Source organism: Capra hircus (assembly GCF_001704415.2).
Source record: "Capra hircus breed San Clemente chromosome X unlocalized genomic scaffold, ASM170441v1, whole genome shotgun sequence".
Classification (NCBI taxonomy): Eukaryota; Metazoa; Chordata; class Mammalia; order Artiodactyla; family Bovidae; genus Capra; species Capra hircus.
In genome coordinates, this window is record NW_017189516.1 from 42913783 (window position 1) to 42928331 (window position 14549).

Consider the following 14549-nt stretch of genomic DNA (forward strand, 5'->3'; position numbering starts at 1 on the left):
GAATTTTAAAAGCATCTGACCTTAAAGATTATCTATAAAATGTGAGGTACCAAATATTCTTTATTTGATGCTATACATAAACCATACTAAAGTGTCTTTCATTAAGTAAAAGGCAGTATTTTAGATAAAGAATTTTAATTAAATTGGCATAGTTAAGACCAAAAAGATACAGTGGACATTGTCAGTGTGTCTTTAGCCCTTGCATAAATAGGCTAATGAGCACAACTTGAAACACAGGTGACTCTCATGCAAGTCTATGAGACAGTGAAGGGACCTTCTCAGTATGTGTATATATATATATATACCAGTTATAGAAATCTGAGCATAAAACCAATCTCCTGTAGGGTTTGAGAAGACATTCACCATCTTCCTGAAAAGTTTGACATTTCTGATTCAAGTTCAATCATCTCTTTAGAAAGGGAAAACAGTGATAATCCTTGTTGAACTGGAATTACTATCAAAATTCAAAAAGCTGACCATATTCATTAAGCCACAAGCCAATCTTATTTAAATCAGGACTGTCCAACAGAAATATTCCATCAGTCATTCATGATCTGAATTCTAGTGTATGAGATCAATTTAAATATGGTACACATAAGAAGTCATGAGACATTTCCGTTTTGTAATAAATAAGTCAGTGGACAACTATTACTCATTAGTAGCTTTTTTGAGATAAACTATCGTCTTCCCTTTCTCTCTTCTTCTTAATCCCAGTGAACATCACTTTTGTTCCAGGAATGCACTTCTTGTGATTCTTCAAGTAATCCATCAGTGTCTCCTCTCCCCAGGTGATGCCTTTGTTCTTGTTGGGATTCGTGTAAGAGAATCTAGCAGCTTGACCTGTCTTTCACCTAAACAGACCATGGAGATTTGGCCCAGTCTTGTGCTTGCCTCCCTTTTCCACAATATGGCACGGGGCACACTTCCAAACAGAAATCTTGTCCTTGTCAGCGTTACCCATTTTTAAATCGTTCCTTCCCCTCGAACAGCTGAGAGGTTCTTGCTTCAAGCCGCAAGCGGAATGCCCCACTCTCTAAGCCCAAGGACAAACCCCTATGGCCATTTGAAAACCTCTCCACACATTCTTTGACCTCCTTTCCTTCAAGAGATGCGTTTCATGGCTCCTCCCAAGATTCTAGGTCAAGCCTAGTGAACAGTTGTGATGCTATATAATAAAACTGACATTATCAGCCATCACCAGCAGAGGGCGCCGTGTTGGTCCGCCACCCTGTGCTTTTCAAGCACAGATCACAGGTCACTGTGGTTCTCGGTTTCCATATTTCCTTTCATATCCGGTAGAACTTCCGGTAATAACATAAATTACGGGTTGTCTGCCGGCAAATTGACTCAGGTGTGTTTATGTGGATAGGTCTTAATTCACTGTTAGCTTGGAAAGATAATTTTACCAGATACAGAATTCTACTGACATTTTATTTTGTTTTTGTTTAGTATCAGAAAGATTCTGCTCCACTATCTCGGTTTTCTATGGATTCTGTTGAGAAGGCCACCACTGTCGTTTCTAGGGAGGTAACGTATCTTTCTCAGAAGTTTTGATTTTTGTACACTTCACTAATATTCTTTATATTTCATATAAATATCTAAAAGACATTTACTAGTGAAATATTTTAAAATTTAAATAGCTGTTTTGTCAATTCTAAATTTTCCATTTGTGTAAATAAAAGGATAATTTATTGGAATGACAATAGCAATAAAATATAGCAAGAGCAAAAATATCTTATTAAAAATAGCAAAAGGCAATGTATTTTTTTTCTTACTAAAATGCATAAAAAATCTGCACAGACTTTACATAACCAAAATTTGGAGGGCATATAAAATAGTACTGAGTTTTTGGAAATTAATTTGCTATTTTTTAACCAATACTTTAAATTTACCTACCCTTTTCCTCCATAATTGGCTTTCTATGACTGTATCTGACAGAATTTGTTGAAGATATGTATATAAATATGGCTACAAAAAGGCACAACAGCTATTTCTAGTATACTATATTGTATTCATACTATAAATGCATTGCAGATTTTATACCCAAATAGATCTTATACAATTGCAGAAGATATATCCAGGACATATTTTTAATAAAAAGCAAGCAAGTTTATTTCACATGTGTTTACAAGTAAATAAATATTACTTATATAGATGTATATTTATATGTATGTTTGTTCAGGTACACTCTTCGTTGCTAATCATGGTTACTTCTGTCAAAGGATATAGATCTGTGTTTTTTGGAAAATTTACACTGAGCACACATCTTACTTTTAATCAATAAAATAAAACAGATGGCAGCATATTACTGATGATGCTTTTTAACTGTCTATTTTTATAAGTAGTATGATACAGTGAGAAGTTATGCTTAAAAGCAGAATTATGGCAGAGGTAGATGGGAAAGAAATAATATGAAAAAATATAGAAAATATATGTGGAGAAAAATTTAACTTTTATGTTAACCATTTATAAGAAACAGACCTCTAATTAGTCATTGAAATCATTGTACTGGGGGCAATAAATAGAAGTGTCAGAAAGAATGCTTTTTTCATTGTTCTACTGGGATTAAATGTCAGGTGTAACATGTAGAATTTACTTAATATACAGGAGCTTCTCTTGCCATGATATCAGGAAAAGTGACAGCAGTAATCAGGGTCAAAATCCTCTCAATTTTTATCTGATCAGTGTACAGAAAAAGACAAAACTATAATCTTGTTGTATAGAGTTTTCATGCCATTTCTTATGATGTGTATGAAATGTTTAGTGAGAATTGCTGTTCTTTAGAAAAATGTGTTTATATTTAACTGTGAGGAATCCAGCAATATTGCTAAATGCAGTTATTAATTCTAATTTGTTACATGTAGATTATTTTGAGATATTCTGGAAACATAAATATCCAACTGAATAAAGCTGTGTTCATTTCTTTTCTTGTCAATTATTTATGCATTTTTAACTTTTGCATGCATTGTCCACCCCTGCTGCTGCTAAGTCGCTTCAGTCGTGTCCGACTCTGTGCTACCCCATAGACAGCAGCCCACCAGGCTCCCCTGTCCCTGGCAAGAACATTGGAGTGGGTTGCCACTAGACCTCCATAAAATGTTGAAAAGAACTAGTATTAATAGGCATCCTTGCCTCCATTCTTATCTCAGGTTGTGTTTCTCAATGTTATATTACTAATTATGATATTTGCTTTAGTTTTCTGAGGCTTTTTTAAAACTCATAACTGGATGGTAAATTTGCCTGATGGTTTGTCTGTGTTTGTAGTGAAAGTGACAGGGTTATTTGTCTTTTGTTGAGGAGAATTGATGCTAAAATATTAAGTCACTTAAGAATTCAGGTTTGGATTAAACTCAGTTTGTTCATGGGTAATAACAATTGAAATGTATTTGGATTCATAAGAATTTTTTTTCTTATGTTGTCATGATGCATATCAATCTTCCTTTCCTATACTGCTCTTGTCAGTTTAGTGTAAAATTTATAAGGATGTCATTAAATATTTTGGTTAGTGTTTTTATTATTTCTATTCCATGTAATGGATTGAGCAAGACTGGTATTATTTATTTCCGAATTTTATTGAAAAGTTTACACAATCAGGCATCAGACCATAGAAATCATTTGTAGGAAGGAATTTTATTATGAATTCAATTAAAATCTATAGGATTTTGAAAATTTCTTGTTTTGTTGCAGTGTATTTTTCTGGAATTTTGTCATATCATATAATTTCAAATATTATATAAGGATCTCAAGCATCTACAGTGATGATCCATTCTATATTCCTGGTGTTGATAATGTATGTCTTCCTTTGCGTGTGGTCAGTCTTGACAGGAATTATAATTTTTTAACATTTAACCCCCCAAAAAGAATTTTGGGGTTTATCAATGTATATATTTTTCTGAATTTCATTAGCTAATTCTAATTCTTTTAAATCCACTATCTTTTTTTGCTTGTTTAAATCAGCTCTTTGCCTCTCCGTTTTTGAGGTGGTGCCTTATCAGATCTCCAAATTTCAGTGTTTCTTCCTCTACTTTTAATGCTAAAATGTTTCTTTAGACACATTTTGGTGGACCCCACACATTTTTAACAGCCTTTCTTAGGTGTGAGTGAAAGTGAAAGTTGCTCAGTCATGTCCAACTCTTTGGAACCTCATGGACTACACAGTCCATGGAATTCTCCAGGCCAGAATACTGGAGTGGGTGGCCATTCCCTTCTCCAGGGGATCTTCCTGACCCAGGGATCATACCCAGGTCTCCCACATTCCAGGCAGATTCTTGACCAGCTGAGCCACCAGATGTAATTGACTTAAAATGAGTTACACAACTTTGAAATAATGTAACTTTTGAGATATTAATATATTTGTAAAATCCTCACCACAGTTAGGGTCTCCCTGGTGGTTCAGATGGTGAAGAATCTGCCTGCAGTTCAGGAGACCTGCGTTCAATCCCTGGGTCGGGAAGATCCCCTGGAGAAGGGAATGGCTAGCCACTCCAGTATTCTTGCCTGGGAAATCCCATGGACAGAGGAGCCTAGTGGACTACAATCCATGGGGTCACAAAGAGTCAGACATGACTGAGCAACTAACACTTTTACCACAATTAAGATGATAAACACATTTATTCCCCTCCCAGGTTTCCATATACACCTTTGAATTTTTCCTCCTTCTGGTCCAGTCAAGTTCTGTTCTCTTTCACTCTATGAGCTTTTTCATGCAATTCTTTGTGTGCATATATACTTTCATTTTTTTCTTGTATAAACATCAAGGAATGGAATTGTTGGTTTACATGATATGTGTTTCTTTAAGATACTGTAGAAAATACTAAACTGCTTTGTAATTTGATCATATTATTTTACATACTACTAGCATGCATTGGAGAAGGTAATGGCAACCCACTCGAGTGTTCTTGCCTGGAGAATCCCAGGGACGGCGGAGCCTGGTGGGCTGCTATCTATGGGGTCACACAGAGTCGGACACGACTGAAGCAACTTAGCAGCAGCAGCAGCAGCAGCAGCAGCAGCAGCAGCAGCAGCAGTGTATCTGGGCTTCCCTGGTGGCTCAGATGATAAAGAATCTGCCTGAAGTGCAGGAGACCCAGGTTTGATCCATGGGTCAGGAAAATCTCCTGGAGAAGGGAATGACTACCCACTCTAATATTCTTGCTTGGAGAGCAGTATATTAGGGACCCAGTTATTTTATATACTTGCAGCACTTATTCTGGTTAGTATTGTTAATGGTAGCATTTCTGATAGGTGGGCAGTGCTTTGTCACTGTCACTCTAAATTGCACAGATATAACTAAGTCCTTGTTCTTTCTGTCCCAAGAGTCCCTCGTGAGGGGGGAAAAAGTGGATTGCAGACCTGATACTAATCCTTTCATTCCCTTCTCCAGGGGATCTTCTTCACCCAGGGATGGAACCTGGGTCTCCTGCCATTGCAGGTGAATTCTTTACTGTCTGAGCCACTTCAGAAATTTATCTATGAAATACTATAGAAATAATTGGAGATATGGAGATAACTGGATGCTTTTATCTTCCTTCAGTGGGTATTTCCTTTTGTTTCTGGGAGGCAGCTAGTGTAGGAACAGTTCATCTCATTATAATCAGTGGTTGAGTCTTTTGAAGTTGGGTCTCAGGTTTTATGAATAATTTTCTATTTCAGGTTTATATTGACATTTAGAACATAGACCCTTAAGGATGTTAAATTCACCCCTGGGTTGTTTTCCAGAGCCTCTCTGCCAGGGTGGGCCTTGAACCCAGTCTGTGTTCCCTTCTGTGTTCCCTGGTTTGGTGAGAGGACTGGAAGCCCAGATCAGCTGCTTAGGTTAGCAGCTGCAACTTTTTTCTTAGCATCCTGTGTTGTTAGTCACCTCCTTTGGATTAGCAAAAGGCTTGTGGGGAAGAGGGGTACCAAATTTGTGTCTCATTGCCTGGGTTTTTCTTCTGAGATCCAATTTCTTCAAATGCTTGCTTCCTTTGGGTTTGTGATACCTTTGAACAAAATGTTTAATATCTACCAGCTTTCCTAGTTTTTCTCAGTGGGATGGTTGGGCAGAAATGGCTAGTCTACCATTACTGGAAGAAGACAGCCCTGCACATGCTATTTTTTGAAATACGTTTTAGTTTTAATTATTTTTCCTCCTAGATTCAGTTTTCCTATCCTTTGCCAGAATGTTTCTTGTTTCCTATATGTGCTAGGTATGCATGTGAAGGTACAGTTTTGAAATGTAGCCTAAAGGAAAACAAACAAGTAAATACAGAGTATATTATAAAAGATAAATTTTATAGTAATCTTTTATGCTGTAATAATAGCCAGAATACTTACCTATGGGCTTTCCAGGTGGCACTGGTGGTAAAGAACCTGCCTCCCAATGCAGGAGATGCAAAAGATGTGGGTTCGATCACTGGGTGGAGAAGGTCCCCTGGAGAAGGGCCTGGCAACCCACTCCAGTATTCTTGCCTGGAGGATCCCATGGACAGAGAAGCCTGGTAGGCTACGGTGCATAGGGTCCCAAAAAAGTAGGGCACAACTAAAGCAACTGAGTACACACTCACATACGCACTTATTTGTATTATATATACTGGTTACTCAAAGGATTGGCATGTGGATCTTTAAATTATCTTGGTCTATTTAGAGTTAAGATAGTACCAGTTTCTGTATGTGTAGCCTTACAACAGGATCAATCCATTTATTCTCCCATTTTGCTCTTTTGTCAAATATTTTATTTAAATGTTATTTTAAAACTTAAATTGATTATATATAATAATTTATTTTCACCCTTTAATTTTCTTAAATATATTGTATATTCAGTAAATGCACAAAGCTTGTTGACAGATTAATTTTGCAAATTATGTATTTTACATCCGAAGTGCTACTTCATTTTTACTTCAGGGAATCACCTTTTTAAACAGAAATAATGGGAAAAAGGTATTATTTTATGTTTAGCCACATACCTTCCCTATTCAGTGCTCTTCTCTCCTTTTTGTAGTTTCTATTAGATATTTTTCCAGTTGAGCCTAAAGAACTTCCTATAGGGTATATATTATTTTTGGCCAGGGACAAATTGTCTTAAACATTTTTTATGTGTCTGCATCTCATTTCACTCTGTTTGGAAAGGTAACTTTGATAGATAAAGAATTTTGGGTTGATAGTTTAATTTTTCTTTCAGCATTGGAAAGATGTTGCTCCATTATTGCCATTTCTCTAAGGATTCTTTTGAGAGTGCAGTCATCATTTTAATCATTATTGGTGCTTTATTTTTCAGGAGTTTTTTTTGGTATATACTTATAAACTTCACTAATATCTACATATTTCACATAGATGTCCCATATATAGTTTAGTGATAAAATATTTAAACATTTTAATTTCCATTTTATCAATCCAACTTTTTCCATTTGTGTAAATAGATAGATTATTGGATTAACAATAGTAACAAAAAAGCTAAAAAAAAAATTCATGTTAAGAAATATTTTGAACTGCTGTTGGGTTTGACTGATTGTAGATGGGTTGTGGTGTGGTGTATCTGAAGGCTATTGAATGCAACTTACAATGCTTAATAAAAATCTTTATTCTTTTAGTATAAAAAAAAAGAAATATTTTACAAATATCAAAATATTCACTATTTACTTTGTCTATATATATAAATGTCTACACATATTGATACAGATTAAAATGTTACATACATTCTCGTGAAGTTAATTTGATGCTAATGTTGACATACATGAGAAATTGTATGAGAACAAATAAAACTGTTGATAAACAATAATAAAGTGTTTCATACAACATAAAACAAAATGTTTATAGTAATTATATGCTATGTAACAGCATTCAATTTGGCAGGCAGTCTATATCTGAAGTGATTTATATAAATATAGTACATATTGGAATAAATTCATAACAAGCTCTATGTATATGAAAGCAACAAGTATATATATATACATATGATTAATATATAATAAGTTTGATTTTAAAAATATTTATGAAATGTTAGACTATTTCTTTAACAAATGGAATAGTAAAATACTCAAGCAATTCTGGAAATAAATGAAGACCATCAATATAAGAACAAGAACACACTATTTATTCAGAACTTACTATAAAGCAGGAAATCAGACAATGTCATTTGTATTTGGCAGAGACATGAAGGCAGGTAGGTGTGTGGGAAAGCGTTATGGTGGAGAAAAGGGAAGACTTCATGTGTGCCCTAACTGGAGGTTGTTAGTCTGGGGAAAGTAGAGTCCAGATAAGTAGAAGTGGAACATCATACATGTTTGCTTAAGGAATCATACTTGTCTTCCTCTCATTCATCCTAAGTTAGGAGTAGGGGCAGAAAATTAAGGAAATTGGCCATTACTGATTAGGTCCTCCCTGTTTTGGACCAGTTGATGTAGAATCTGTGGTTTGGCTTCACTGGCTTCTTGCTGCAGAGCTGTGGGTGACAGTTCTATTTTTGTATATGGTCTGGTCATTGTCAATTTGTACATTCAGTGTCTCACAGTAAAAGCAAATATAAATGGCCAATTACTATTTCGAGTATACTCAATAGTTATTGCATTTTAAACAGATAGTAAGACACTTTTTGTCTTGATACAAAATTATTGAGGGAGAAAAAAATGATACTGGGTAAATTTTTGAAAATTAAAATGGTATTTTAAAGCAAATTTGAAAAATTTCCTACTCTTTTTAAATAGTAATTTTCCTTCTAGTACTATACTCAACAAAACTACTCACAAATCTACATAAAAGTATGGTTAAAAATGATAAAAGATCTATTTTAGGTAAATTATAGTGTGTTCTTACCATGACTATTAGATTGATTTACAACTAGACAGTTCTTGTATACTTGAAGAAGATATCTCCAAGTCATATTCCTAATAAAAAATAAATTGTAATTTATTTCACATGTGTGTACATGTGTATAAGTATATTACATTTGCAAGTGTATATTTGTTTATATACACATTTCACTGTTAGTCATGGTTACTTCTGTGAGGAGATATACATGTACTTTTTGGGAAATTTTATACTTAGTACATGCCAAATTTATAATTAGTAAAAGGAAATCAAAGAAATGCATGAATGCCTATGATTAGTTTAAAATATTTTCCATTTCAGTGTATAACAGGAAAGATTAAAAGTTACGCTAAAGACAAAAATAGAAAACCGTTTGAAAGAAGAGATACAATAAGAAAAACATAAAGAAGTTTTGTAGAAAGAGTTAATTGTGATCCACTTTTAAAAAAACAGCAGTTCTGTAAAAAAGCTGAGCTCTAGTTTGTAAATGAGATCAGTGAATAGAGGCTGTTAAGTAAACTTGTCACAAAGAGTGCTCTTTTCATTTTTCTCTTGGATTAAACGTATTATTGAAAGGTTGTTGCTGACCCATGAAAAGACGCTGGGATTCTTGGCCTCTGGAGGAGAAGATTTCAATCCAGGGCCAGAGACAAGGCTTGATTGCTCAGAGCTTTTGTGTAATAAAGTTTTATTAAAGTATAAAGGAGATAGAGAAAGCTTCTGACATAGGCATCAGAAGGAGGCAGAAAGAGTGCCCCCCTGCTAGTCTTCAGCTGGATGTTATATAGTCACTAGCAGTCTGTTAATGAAAGAAAGGAAGTGTCTTAAAACTCAGAATGGCACCAGGCCCCTCATCCACAAGATGTATTTTGGAATAATCTTGGCACCAGACGATTCATCCCGGGCCATAAAATGATTGACTTGAATCTTGTAGAAGGGCAGATTACCATACAAATAATTTCGTTTACATAGATTAGGGGAACAATGTCTGAGTATAACATAGTGGTTTGTCAAGTAGGTTCTGAGCCATTAGGTGGAACTGACTTGAAGACAGAGTCTAGGGTAAATGCATAGTATATTAACATAGCTTAAGACAAATATTTCCATAAGAAAAATGCATTGGTTAATTCAAGGTTTGAGAATAGTTAACTTCAGGTGAAACCAGGTGTCATTATGGCAACACAGTATTTTAAGAGAAACCTCCTTTTAAATTTGTATAGAGAATAAAAAAATATCGCTAGTTGGTTTCCTCCTGCGGCTTGAGTGAGATAAAAATGTCTGACACTTCCAACCTATTTCCTCTGTTTGGAGACCCTTGGCCTTCCTGCATGTTACTCTCTCAGTATACCATCAATCTTACTTTATATTCTGGAGCATCTATTACTATAATATCAGAAAAATTACAATAAAATTGAGGTATAATAACTCTCAAGTTCAATTCAGTTATCTGATAATTATGTTCAAAACACCTTTAAAAATGTAACCTTGTTCTGTAGAGTTTCATGCCATTTCTTAAAATGTATATAGAGAATTCACTAAGAATTGCTTTCTCAGCAATATGGGTTTCTGTTTGACCATCTGGTTTCCATTAATCTTGATAAATTCAGTTATTATTTGCATATATTACTTAGAGATTGCTTTTAACAATAGGAACCTACAAGTTAAAGTACATTACAGAAGATAATTTTGTGGTAATTTGTTTGGAAACATAAATATGCAGTTTGCTAAAAAGGTCAAAATAATTTCATCCTTTTCAATATTTATGCCTTATTTTTTCTCTTTTGTTGTACTAGTGCCCTGGCTAAGACCTCCCTAAAATGTTCAATCATTCCTCATCTCAGGGAGAGGTTTTCAATGTTTTGCTAGGAGGTATAATATTTGCTGCAAATTCATGAGTATTTCTTTTCAATCATAAATGAATGGTAAATTGCATCAAATGGTATTTCTGTATTTGTTGTGATGAGTTCAGTTCAGTTCTGTCGCTTAGTCATGTCTTACTCTTTGCGACCCCATGAACTGCAGCATGCCATGCCTCTCTGTCCATCACCTACTCCCCGAGCTTGCTCAAACTCATGTCCATTGAGTTGGTGATGCCATCCAACTATCTCATCCTCTGTCATCCTCTTATCCTCCTGCCTTCAGTCTTTCCCAGCATCAGGGTCTTTCCCAATGAGTCGGCTCTTCACATCAGGTGGCCCAAGTGTTGGAGTTTCAGCTTCAGCATCAGTCCTTCCAATGAATATTCAGGACTGATTTCCTTTAGGATTGACTGGTTTGATCTCCTTGCATTCAAAGGGACTCTAAAGAGTCTTCTGTAACACCACAGTTCAAAAGCACCAATTCTTTGCCACTCAGCTTTCTTTATAGTCCAACTCTCACATCTATACATGACTCCTGGAAAAACCATAGCTTTGACTAGATGGACTTTGTCGGCAAAGTAATGCCTCTGCTTTTTAATAAGCTGTCTAGGTTTGTCATAGCTTTTCTTCCAAGGAACAAGCATCTTTTAATTTCATGGCTGCAATCACCATCTGCAGTGATTTTGGAGTCCCCAAAAATAAAGTCTGTCACTGTTTCCATTGTTTCCTCATCTATTGGGAGCGGATGCCATGATCTTCATTTTTTGAATGTTGAGTTTTAAGCCAACTTTTTCACTCTCTTCTTTCACTTTCATCAAGAGGCTCTTTAGTTCCTCTTCACTTTCTGCCATAAGGGTGGTGTCATCTGCATATCTGAAGTTATTGATATTTCTCCCAACAACCTTGATTCCAGCTTGTGCTGCATCCAGCCCCACATTTTGCATGGTGGTGACTCAGACGGTAAAGCATCTGTCTACAGTGTGGGAGACCTGGATTTGATCCCTGGGTTGGGAAGATTCTCTGGAGAAGGAAATGGCAACCCAGTCCAGTACTGTTGCCTAGAAAATCCCATGGAAGGAGGAGCCTGGTGTCCATGGGGTCGCAAAGAGTCGGACACGACTGAGCAACTTCACTTTCACTTTCACTCTGCATATAAGCTAAATAAGCAGGGTGAAAATATATAGCCTTGAAGTACTCCTTTCCCAGTTTGGAACCTGTCTGTTGTTCCATGTCCAGTTCCACCTGTTGCTTCTTGACTTGCATACAGATTTCTCAGAAGGCAGGTCAGATGGTCTGGTATTCCCATCTCTTGAAGAATTTTCCACAGTTTGTTGTGATCCACATAGTTGAAGGCTTTGACGTGGTCAGTAAAGCAGAAGTAGATGTTTTTCTGAAACTCTCTTGCTTTTTCAATGATCTGATGGTTGTTGGCAATTTGATCTCTGGTTCCTCTGCCTTTTGTAAATCCAGCTTGAACATCTGGCAGTTCTCAGTTCATGTACTGTTGAAGCTTGCTTGAAGAATTTTGAGCATTACTCTGCTAGCATGTGAGATGAGTGCAATTGTGTGGTAATCTGAACATTCTTTGGCATTGCCTTTCTTTGGGATTGGAATGAAAACTGGCCTTTTCCAGTCCTGTGGCTACTGCTGTTTTCCATATTTGCTGGCATATCGAGTACAGCACTTTCACAGCATCATCTTTTAAGATTTGAAATAGCTCAACTGGTATTCCTTCACCTCCAGTACCTTTGTTCGTAGTGATGCTTCCTAAGGCCCACTTGACTTCTCATTCCAGGATGTCTGGCTCTAGGTGAGTGATCACACCATCGTTGTTATCTGGGTCATGAAGATCTTTTTAGTATAGATCTTCTGTGTATTCTTGCCACCTCTTCTTAATATCTTTTGCTTCTGTTAGGTCCATGCTATTTCTGTCCTTTATTGTGTCCATCTTTGCGTGAAATGTTCCTTTGGTATCTCGAATTTTCTTGAAGAGATCTCTAGTCTTTCCCATTCTATTGTTTTCCTCTATTTCTTTACATTGATCACTGAGGAAGGCTTTCTAATCTCTCCTTGCTATTTTTTGGAACTCTGCATTCAGATGGATATATCTTTCCTTTTCTCCTTTGTCTTTCACTTCTCTTCTTTTCTCAGCTTTTTTCACCATTTAAGAAAAAATCCCTTTACCATTATTGACCAGTTTTTTTTTTTCAGTTTGATTTATCCATCATAAGTTTAAATTTTTGTTTCTGGCTTTGATTTATATTCCTACTTCATTTTCCAATTTTGTGAAGTATATTATCCTATCCTAAATTTTCAGGGTTTCCTCCTTTGCATTAATGGTATAAATTTTCCTTTAGGCACATGTTTTGATGCATCCACACAGGTTTTGATAGCTTCATTGAGGTATAATAGGTGTAAAATAAACTGGACAACTTTAAAATAAATAATGTAGGTTTTGAAATATCAATCTATCTAAAATCATCACCACAATTAAGATAATATAAACAGACATTCCCCTCTCACCAAACTTCTTTGTTCACCATTTAATTTTCCCTTTTTGTTCCTATTCAAGCTGTTCTTCCATCCATATGTTATGAATATTCTTGCACAAGTTTCTGTGTGAACATATACTTTCTGTTTCTTTGTTAGTTGGTTGAAAAAAAATCAATGAAAAGAATGACTGGAACACATGAGAAATGTATAGTTAGTTTTTTTCTAGAACACATCAGATGTCTTGCAGTATGATTGTACTAATTTATATCCTATCAGCAGTATGAGTTGCAATTGTTTTATGTCTTTGACAAAACTTGTTGTGGTTAGTATATTTAATTGTAGTTCTTCTAATCATCATGCAATAGTATCTCACTGTCACTCTAAATTGCATGAGTGTTAGCTTTGAAAGTCTTAGCTTTCCATCCCAGGCATCCTCAGCAAATGGAGAAAATAAATCACATTTATATACCTAATCTTTCCCCTCCCCCATTTTATTTTGAATGTAGTTTGTTGTTGTTGTTGTTATTCTGTGTGTGTGTGTTTTGTCTGCTGGATTTCCTGTGTGGTATACTGTAAGAGATAGTTGCAGGCTCTACATGATTTTATTTTTGTCTTGGGAGCATTTTCATTTTATTTGGATAGTTGGATAGTTCTCATCTCAAACAGTAATTCACTCCTTTTGAAGATGCATATCATGTTTTGTGAGGAATTTTCCATTTCTGGCTCACATTGACACTAAAGATACAGCCCATCAGGGATGCTAAATCAACTCTTCTGTTATTTACTAGGTCCTGGGGCTTCCCTGATAGCTCAGTTGGTAAAGAATCTGCCTGCAATGCTGGAGACCCTGGTTCGATTCCGGGGTCCACAAGATCCACTGGAGAAGGGATAGGCTACCCACTCCAGTATTCTTGGGCTTCCCTTGTGGCTCAGCTGGTAAAGAATTCACCTGCAATTTGGGAGACCTAGATTTGATACCTGGGTTGGCAAGATTCCCTGGAGAAGGGAAAGGCTACCCACTCCAGTATTCTAGCTTAGAGAATTCCACAAAGAGTTGGACATGACTGAGTGACTTTCACTTTCACTTTCTCTGTCAGGGTGGGCCATGAACCCCATGTGTTCACTGGGCTGGTGAGACTGCTGGGAGCCCTGGTCAACTGCTTAACTTCTCAACTAAAATTTTCTACTTAGCACCTTAGTTACCACCTCTGAATCAGTAAAAAGCCTGGAGGAAAAAAAGGTACCAAATATGAGTCTCACTCTCTGGGCTTCTCTTCTGAGATCCAGTTTCTTCAACTGCTTATTTCCTTGGGTTTGTGGTACCTTTGAACAAGATGTTTCACATCTTCCGGCTTTCTTAGTTTTTCTTAGCAAAGATGGTTGGTTGGTAGTGGCTTGTTTTCCATTCATAAA

The 14549-nt window shown here is 36.0% G+C and overlaps 1 pseudogene; it reads right to left on the reverse strand.

Annotated features, from left to right (window-relative positions):
• Positions 1-648: 648 nt before the first annotated feature.
• Positions 649-961, reverse strand: LOC102176774 (annotated as a pseudogene).
• Between the last annotated feature and the right edge of the window lie 13588 nt (positions 962-14549).